This window comes from Scyliorhinus canicula, chromosome 23 (genome assembly GCF_902713615.1).
Source record: "Scyliorhinus canicula chromosome 23, sScyCan1.1, whole genome shotgun sequence".
Lineage (NCBI taxonomy): Eukaryota > Metazoa > Chordata > Chondrichthyes > Carcharhiniformes > Scyliorhinidae > Scyliorhinus > Scyliorhinus canicula.
Genome location: NC_052168.1, coordinates 14,320,092 through 14,328,946, shown reverse-complemented (window position 1 = coordinate 14,328,946; position 8,855 = coordinate 14,320,092).

The window sequence follows — 8,855 nt, the reverse complement described above, 5'->3', positions numbered from 1 at the left end:
ATCAATCCTGCCCCTGACCATGTTGGCAGAGTACCAAAGCTAAGTACTTCCTATACCGGACCAGACCATCTCCCTACCCTCCCCTCCCAACCCTCCGCACCCATCTCCTGGATAAGCAAAGAAAAAGAAAACTACGCCGGGTTAATGATGCCACAATGGGCGGCGCGGTGGCACAGTGGTTAACACTGTCGCTTCACAGCCCCAGGTTCAATTCCCGGCTTGGGTCACTGTCTGTGCGGAGTCTGCACATTCTCCCCGTGTCTGCGTGGGTTTCCTCCGGGTGCTCCGGTTTCTCCCCACAGTCCAAACATGTGCAGGTTAGGTGGTTGGCCATGAAGAATTGCCCCCTTAGTGTCCAAAGATGTGCGGGTTAGGTGGAGTCACGGGGATAGGGCGAAGAAGTGGGCCGAGGTCGGGCGATCTTTCAGAGCAGTGGTGGGCAAACTACGGCCCGCGGGCCGCATGCAGCCCGCCAAAGGTCTTTATGTGGCCCACCAAGATCAAGTCATAAAAAAAAAAAAAATTTTTTTTTTTAATATATATATATATTTTTAATAAGGTTAATGGGGGGAGGCTGTTGGGTTACTGGTATAGGGTGGATACGTTGATTTGAGTAGGGTGATCATTGCTCGGCACAACATGTGTTTCATGTGAAGTTTCTACTTTAAAATATTAATTAATAAAAATTAATTGCTTTTTTTCTTTAAACTGAGTTACTTTGTTTTTCAAATAAATGTGTTTCATGTAAAGTTTCTACTTTAAAATATTAATTAATAAAAATTAATTGCTTTTTTTTCTTTAAAAACCTTTTATTTTGGCTGTTTTAAATATTAATTATTTTACTTAATATACTATGCGGCCCTTTAAAATTGTGAATTTCTGAATGTGGCCCTTGTTTGCCCACCCCTGTTTCAGAGGGTCGGTGCGGACCTCGATGGGCCGAATGGCACTGTTGGAATTCTATGATTGTAACATTCCGTAGAATTCCTCTCCGACCACTTCAGTACACATTGTCACAAAACCCCTGATCACGAGTGTGCGATCAATTCAGTCCCACTGGACACAGAGTCGTAACGCAGGTGAAATTAGGTTTTCTGTTAATACCTGTGGCTTTGATCGAGTCAAACTGACCACAGTCACTGGGTTTGTTAAAATTTAAACACAGGTAAACATTTATTATTAATAATAATGATAATTAAACTTAAAGAATAAATGCAACTGACTATCTATCACCCTTTCCCAAATACAACCACCTTTCCAACTACCTCCACTCTCTAAACACACACTCAGTCAAACACAGAGGAAAAGAGGTGATTGCGAGGTAACTAAAATATTGGTAAAAGGATAAAGGGGGCTGGATTCTCCGATTTGGATAATCTGGCGCGATTCTCCGCAAATGCGGAGAGTCGTAAAGGCTGCCGTGAAACTGGCCGTGCTTCACGGCAGCCTCCGCGCCCCCTCCCGGGACCCGATTCTCCCCCCCCCGGGTGGGGCTAGCAGCGCGGCCCCGTGAAGCACGGCATCGCGGGCTTAGCGACGGTCGCTAAGCCCGCGCGCCAAGCGTCACGGCGGCTGACGCGCACGATGATGTCAGCCGCGCATGCGCGGGTTGGAGCCTTCATCACGCATATGCGTCAAACCCGCGCATGCGCGGGCCGTCATGCCCCTCAGCCGCCCCGCGGACTGATCCTGTGGGGCGGCGGGGGAACAAAGAGTGCGCGGGTATCGGTCCCGCTGCCCGCGATCGGTGGGCACCGATCGTGGGCACATGCCACTCCGCGGCCATGCCAATCAGTGCCATGGTTTTCCGGGACGGCACTTTGCGGCCGTTTTTATGAACAGTGAGAGCAGGTGTGTTTGCGTTCGTGAAAATGGCCATAAAGGCCTGGGAACTCGGCCGGTCCGGGGGGGGGGGGGGGGGGGGGGGGGGCGCCAGTACGCCACTTTGGAGAGAGCGGAGCATCGCAAAAGCGGCACCAATTCCAATTCTGTCGGGAATTTCGATTTTCCGGCCTGTTGGCGAACGCTATTTTGGCATCGGCGCCCGGAGAATCCAGCCAAACTGGTGTGAAAGGGCCCCCTATTCCTCACCCTGCAGGGGGCTAGCAAGGACCCGGCGTAAATCTAGAAGCTTTTGCTGCAGATACGGGGCCCACGCACTTCCGGGTTGGAGGCGGCGCATGTGTACGGGGCCTACTCCATGGCGGACCCGGACCGCGGAGCTGGACACTGAAAATATACCCCCAATCGGACGTGCACCCGACCCTGACCGCCCACCCAAATATTGCGCGGCCGCGTATAAGGCGCTTCCTGCCCTCCAACCGGCCCGCCCCCAACCAGAGCGGCCGTGGACTGAGTCCGCAGCAGCCACGCTCGCATCCCGACCTGCAGGACCACATTAGTTCCAGGCCGTCGGGACTTCGGCCGGTCAGGGGCAGAGAATGGCGGAGCGGGCCTCCAGCAATGGCCCCAGGTAAGTGCTGGAGAGTACGCCGCATTTCGGGGTCCGCAGAATTGGGGAAACGGAGCCGGTTCCGATTCCGTGCGGGGAAATGGATTCTCCGCCCCGGCGCCGGCCGCGATTTTGGCGTCAGGGTGCGGCGAATCCAGACCATGTCTTTCTGAAGGTTTGACTTTTAGTTGGGTACATTCTTTTCCTCAAACGTGTGATGATCTTCACTTCAACTCGATTCGCGGGATAAATATTAGGCTGTATTTATTTTGACATCACAACACCGTGGGGAGCACTTATATGAACGCTGGTGTTTGGAGGAGGAGTAGGCCCATTTGGCCTCTCAAGTCTGCTCCGTCATCAGGTAACGCCATGGCTGACCAGAATGTGCAGATGCAGCCAGTGACATCTCCGTCAGCGACTATCTTGGCGGCTAACTGCATCGGAAACAACCTGGGCCTTCACAAGAGTACATCCTCTTTATATCCTCACATCCTCTCGGCCGATGCTCACTGCTTCCCACTCCCAGCCACACACGCCCCTTTGCATCCCACTTGCCGCTCATTCCACTCTCCAGCAATGGCGGAGGGAACCCCATGCAACTTAACACTCACCCCACCCCCTTAGCACTCCCACCCATCCGCCAGCCCCCCACCTCAAAAACCTGCCGGGAAGGGCGGAGTATAAAATTTAGGCCAACGTATTTTTTCATGGATGGACATGGGTTCGAACCCCAGCTCTGCCACTGGTGGAATTTGAATTTGATGAATAAAATCTGAAATACAACGCTGGTCTCAGTGACAGTGACCGTGAAGCCATTGTCGAAAAACCCATCTGGTTGACCAATGGGAAGTCTGCTGTCATTAGCCGGTCTGGACTACATGTGACTCCAGACCCACAGCAATGTGGATGATTCTTAAATGCCCTACTCAAGGGTACAGTAAGTAGTCTTACAACACCAGGTTTGTTTCGAATCACTAGCTTTCAGAGCACAGCTCCTTCCTCAGGTGAATGAACAGGTATGTTCCAGAAACATATAAATATAGACAAGTCAAAGATGCAAGACGATACTTTGAATGCAAGTCTTTGTAGGTAATTAAGTCTTTACAGGTCCAGACGGAGCAACTGGAGAGAGGGATAATCACAGGTTAAAGAATTGTCTCAAGTCAGGCGAGTTGGTATGATTTTGCAAGCCCAGGCCAGATGGTGGGGGGTGAATGTAATGCGACATGAATCCAAGGTTGAGGCCGCACTCATGTTTGCGGTACATAGCTATCAGTTTCTGCTCGGCGATTCTGCGTTGTCGCGCGTCCTTGGAGAACGCTTACCCGGAGATCAGAGGCTGAATGCCCTTGACTGCTGAAGTGTTCCCCGACTGGAAGGGAACATTCCTGGCTGGCGATGGTCGCGTGAGGGCAATTGGGGATGAACAACAAACGCAGGCCCAACCGGCGACGCCCACATCCCCATAACGAATAGAAACGCACCCCTTTAAAACTGGAGGCTATAGTTCTTCATTTCCAATCAGCCAATTGGCTGCCTCAGTTGGATAGGAATGTGTGAAGAAAGTTGAAATGTTGCCCTCTGAGCGCAATTTACCATTTGACTGTCACAGCGAATTTGTTTTAATGAGATCTGTCAGTCACAATCTGGCTCAAGCTTTCTTCGGATCTAATGCAGAATGACAGTCGCTGGTATTGCAGCCAATTTAATTATTAATCCTGTGACTGAAACTAAATTAAAACAGCGTTTAAACATCTTGCTGCCGAATTGAGGACTTTATTAATAAGGTCCTGGCGGCAAAGGGCTCCGTCAGCAAACTTTCCAATCTCGTGCGCTGCTGTCGGGTGTCAAGGAGATGCGTTAGACGTTGCTAAAACGGGTTCACAGAAGCAATGGTGCTGATTACGTTGACGGTGTCAGAGACGCTGATGGTTTTTTGGCATGTAATGCTCTGTTACGGGGTGGGGGGGGGAAGGATGGATGGAGGGGGTGCCGGGGGGGGGGGGGGGGGTAAGGCATGGGGGGGGGGGGAGGTATGGGGGGGGGGAGGTGGGGGGGGGTGTCTTGTGTCCCTAACTCTGAGACGGAAGCTTTGGGTACAAGTTCCACTACATCGCTTGACAGGCCCAGGAGGGACATTCATATTGCGGCCAATCAGGTCGATTACCAGCCTGTAAGTCCTTCCAATAGATTCTGGACGGGGTTCTAGATGGGACTCTCTGTTCTCGCCGGCAGCGCATCGTCCTGCCCGCGGATTTCCCGGCACCGTGGGGTGGCTTCACATTGACAAGCGGCGGGAACAGAGAAACGCGCCACCAACAAGCAGCGCACCGGCGAGAAACACACGGCTGGCAGGCGATAAGAGAGTGGGCGGGAATCTCCGTTTGGGATACTGTTCTCCCGCCGAAGGAGAATTGCTACTGATTTATGTACAACCAGCTCCCCAACAGGCTCCCCCCCCTTCCACCCCCCACCCCGGGAGCGCATACCAGGAAGCAACTCATTGTTCCTCGGCGTGCAAGTTTATGCAAACATCACCTACATCAAAGAAAGGTAAGTGCGTTTCAGTCACGTGCTTGAGGTATTAGAATGCACTTATTGATTGGAATGCAGGGCAGCATGGTGGTGCAAGTGGTTAGCACTGTTGCCTCACGGCGCCGAGGACCCAGGTTCAATCCCGGCTCTGTGTCACTGTTCGTGTGGAGTTTGCACATTCTCCCCGTGTTTGCGTGGGTTTCGCCCCCACAACCCAAAAAGATGTGCAGGCTAGCTGGATTGGCCATGCCAAATTGCCCCTTAATTGGAAAAAATTAATTGGATATGCTAAATTTACAAAAAAAAAAATTAAAACTGATTGGAATGCACTTACCTCTCTTTGATGTGGTTAATGTTTGAAAATATTGGGGCCGGGATTCTCCGCCACCTTGATTCACCATTATGCCGGCGCCCAGGGGCTTCGCGACGGCGTGGGGCTGCCCCACAATGGGAAACCCCATTTACGGGCTGGCTTAACGGAGAATCCCGCCGGCCGGTCGGGGCAGAAATGTGGCGGGGCGGAGAATCCCGCCCAGGGTTTTCAGCACTTTGAGTCACTCACCCATGAAGGGAGATGAATGAATCATGGCTGCAGCTCTTTTGGAGAAGCTGTCAATCATAGCTCAGTGTGAGAAATGAATGGCTTGCAGCCCCAGGATCTGAACGCAGATGGTTGTGGATCCAAGCCGGAGCGTTTCCTGGTCAGTCAGGTGGCAGGGGGCAAGGACACTGCAATTCCATGCGCAGTGTAATCGTGGTCCAATCCAATTGAAGTCCATGTGCGCCACTGCTCTCTTCCGACGTGGTTTCTGGAGAAGGATGAGGAAGAGAGGTTTTTGTTCCTTAGAAATGGCTCTGATTTGTTGGGGGGGGGGAGGGGGGGCAGAGGCGGTGGGGTAAGTTCTAAACCAGTTCTAGGTGTCGGGGTCAGGGTCAGGGTTGGGGTCGGGGAGGGTCAGCTGGAAACCCCACGTGAGTCCCAATACGCAATCTGCACCGGTGGGAATTCTCATTCCAATTGTACCGCCCCCCCCCCCACCAATGAAGTAATGTGTATGGGAACGAAGACGTTGAATGTCAGGGGCAGGGCCAGAAGCTAGGTGCCGGAGGGTAGGTGCCAGGGGGGCAGTGTCGGGGGAGTGTTGCATGTTAGGTGTTCCATGGGGGTTAGTTCTAGTGTGTGTGGGAGGACTGTTCCACGGGGGGATGGGGGGGGGGGTGCATACGGGGTGCTCCATTGTTCCATTGGGTGCCCCGCGGTGGTGCAGGGGTTTGGTGCTTGGGAAGGTGGCAGGGAGGGGGGTGGGGTGTGGGGGAGGCGGGTACTATTTCTCATTTTGTTTTGTCTTCTCTCAGACCTGAAGTTGCCGGAGGGGCCGGTCCATTCTGGGCCCCTCCGGACGTGGCTGCAATGTCGCTTTTTCCTTTGGAACTTTCTTTTCTATGATCCACACAATTTGGCGGAGCGGGTCGCCATTGGGGCCGGTGACCCTGGCGCCATTTTCCCCGCCTGTTGCCGCGCTCTGCAAAGGATGTGAGGACGTTCTGCACGTTGCGGCTGAGGGTTGGGCAGTGAACCTGTTGGGCAGTGAACCAGTTGGGTGCAAATGGCAGTGCCCCTGCCAAGGAAACCCGTTCCCCGCGGTTTCCCTCCAGGTGGGAGATGCAGCGGACAGCATTTCGACCAGTCCTTGTAGATTGGTGCCCCGCTCCCTTTCATTTCCCCGTCCGCATCTTTCATGTGTCGAGGAGGTGGTGGTGAACCCCCTTCTTAAACCACTAAACCCCGCGAGGTGCGGGGACACCCACAGCGCTCTCAGGGAGGGAGGTCCAGGATTTTTACAGTCAAGGAGCGTCCGGAATATTTACAAGTCAGGATGGCGTGTGGCTTGGTGGGGAACATCCAGGTGGTGGCGTTCCCATGTATCTGCTGCCCTTGTCCGGTCTCGGTGGTAGAGCTCATGGGTTTGGATGGTGCTGCCGAAGGAGCCTTGGTGAGTTGTTGACTGTGGGAATACCAAAAGCAACAGGAGGGCCCCAGAAACAGAAGTATATCTACAGGGTAACCATGCGCTGAAGCAGGAAAAAAGACAATAAACGAAAGCAGCGAGACAATTACTGGGATTTCCCAGCCTCTCGTGTTTTCCAGTGGTGGAGGTGGCCCGTCATTTACCCCTCGTGGGGTCTTCCAGTCGTGCCGAAGTCAATGGCCATTTGCGTTGCTCGATGGCCTCACCACGGGGGAATCGCCACGGGGGGTTGCCTTTGGCGGGATCAGGAAGCCTAGAAAATTCAGCTCAGTGACTATATTATGGGCTGGATTCTCCGGTCCCTCAGCCGGGTGCGTCTTGGCAGTGTGCCGTTCGTTAGCGGTGTGATTCTCTCTTCCTGCCACTTGTCAATGGAATTTCCCATTGATGCCACCCCTACACCACCGGGGAATCCGGGGGCGGGGGATGCATTGACGACGGGAACAGAGTATCCCAACGGCCGGAGAATTCCAGCCCACGTTCATGGTCACTGTTTCCGTCCAGCCCATAATTGAAAACATCTCTACATTTATCCAAGTTTTCCATGAGCGACTATCTTATATTTTCAGAAGAGAGACGCATGTTGTACTACTTACACAGCAGGGTAAAAGGGTGCTGTTGATTGTGATTGGCCATGGTGTTGCCATGGAGAAAGTAACAAAGAACTACGGCAGCACGGTAGCATTGTGGATAGCATAATTGCTTCACAGCTCCAGGGTCCCAGGTTCGATTCCCGGCTGGGTCACTGTCTGTGCGGAGTCTGCACATCCTCCCCGTGTGTGCGTGGGTTTCCTCCGGGTGCTCCGGTTTCCTCCCACAGTCCAAAGATGTGCGGGTTAGGTGGATTGGCCGCGCTAAATTGCCCTATGTGTCCAAAATTGCCCTTAGTGTTGGGTGAGGTTATGGGGATAGGGTGGAGGTGTTGACCTTGGGTAGGTGCTCTTTCCCAGAGCCGGTGCAGACTCGATGGGCCGAATGGCCTCCTTCTGCACTGTAAATTCTATGATTATATGATAACTATAGGCTCACCAAGCTCCCGGATAATTCAAAAAGGCGCAAGGTTTGAACATGTTCTTTTTGTTTGCATTTGTTCCCATGGCAATTTCTTCCTTTTTGTAAAATAAATTTAGAGTACCCAATTCATTTTTTTTTTTTCCAATTAAGGGGGCAATTTAGCGTGGCCAATCCACCGACCCTGCACATCTTTTGGGTTGTGGAGGCGAAACCCACGCAAACACGGGGAGTGTGTGCACGGACAGTGACCCAGAGCCGGGATCGAACCTGGGACCTCGGCGCCATGAGGCAACAGTGCTATCCACTGCGCCACCGTGCTGCCCCCTCCATGGCGATTTATCGGGCAATTGAAGTGGACTTTCCAACCTGTCAGCACCCTTTTCCTGCTACAGTACAAATTGTTGCGAGTGTTTGAAATGTGGCATTCTTGCATTTGTCCAGATGAATGCAGGGTTGAAAAGCTTCGCCAACACGTCATTTTCCAGCGGCTGGTTTAGCACACTGGGCTAAATCGCTGGCTTTTAAGGCAGGCCAGCAGCACGGTTCAATTCCTGTACCAGCCTCCCCGAACAGGTGCCGGAACTAGGGGCTTTTCACAGTAACTTCCTTGAAGCCTACTCGTGACAATGAGCCATTTCCATTTCCTGTTCTGTCACTCCCAGGCCACAGTTTTATCTCATATTTATGGGCTGGGGTTTTGGTCTCTCAGGCAAGGGGAAACACCCCCTCCTTCAAAGACCTGCAACCCCTTGAAGCTGTCTATTAGGTCATTCTGTCAGAATACCTGAAACTGAACTTTCTCGTGGGAATGTTCTCCAGGA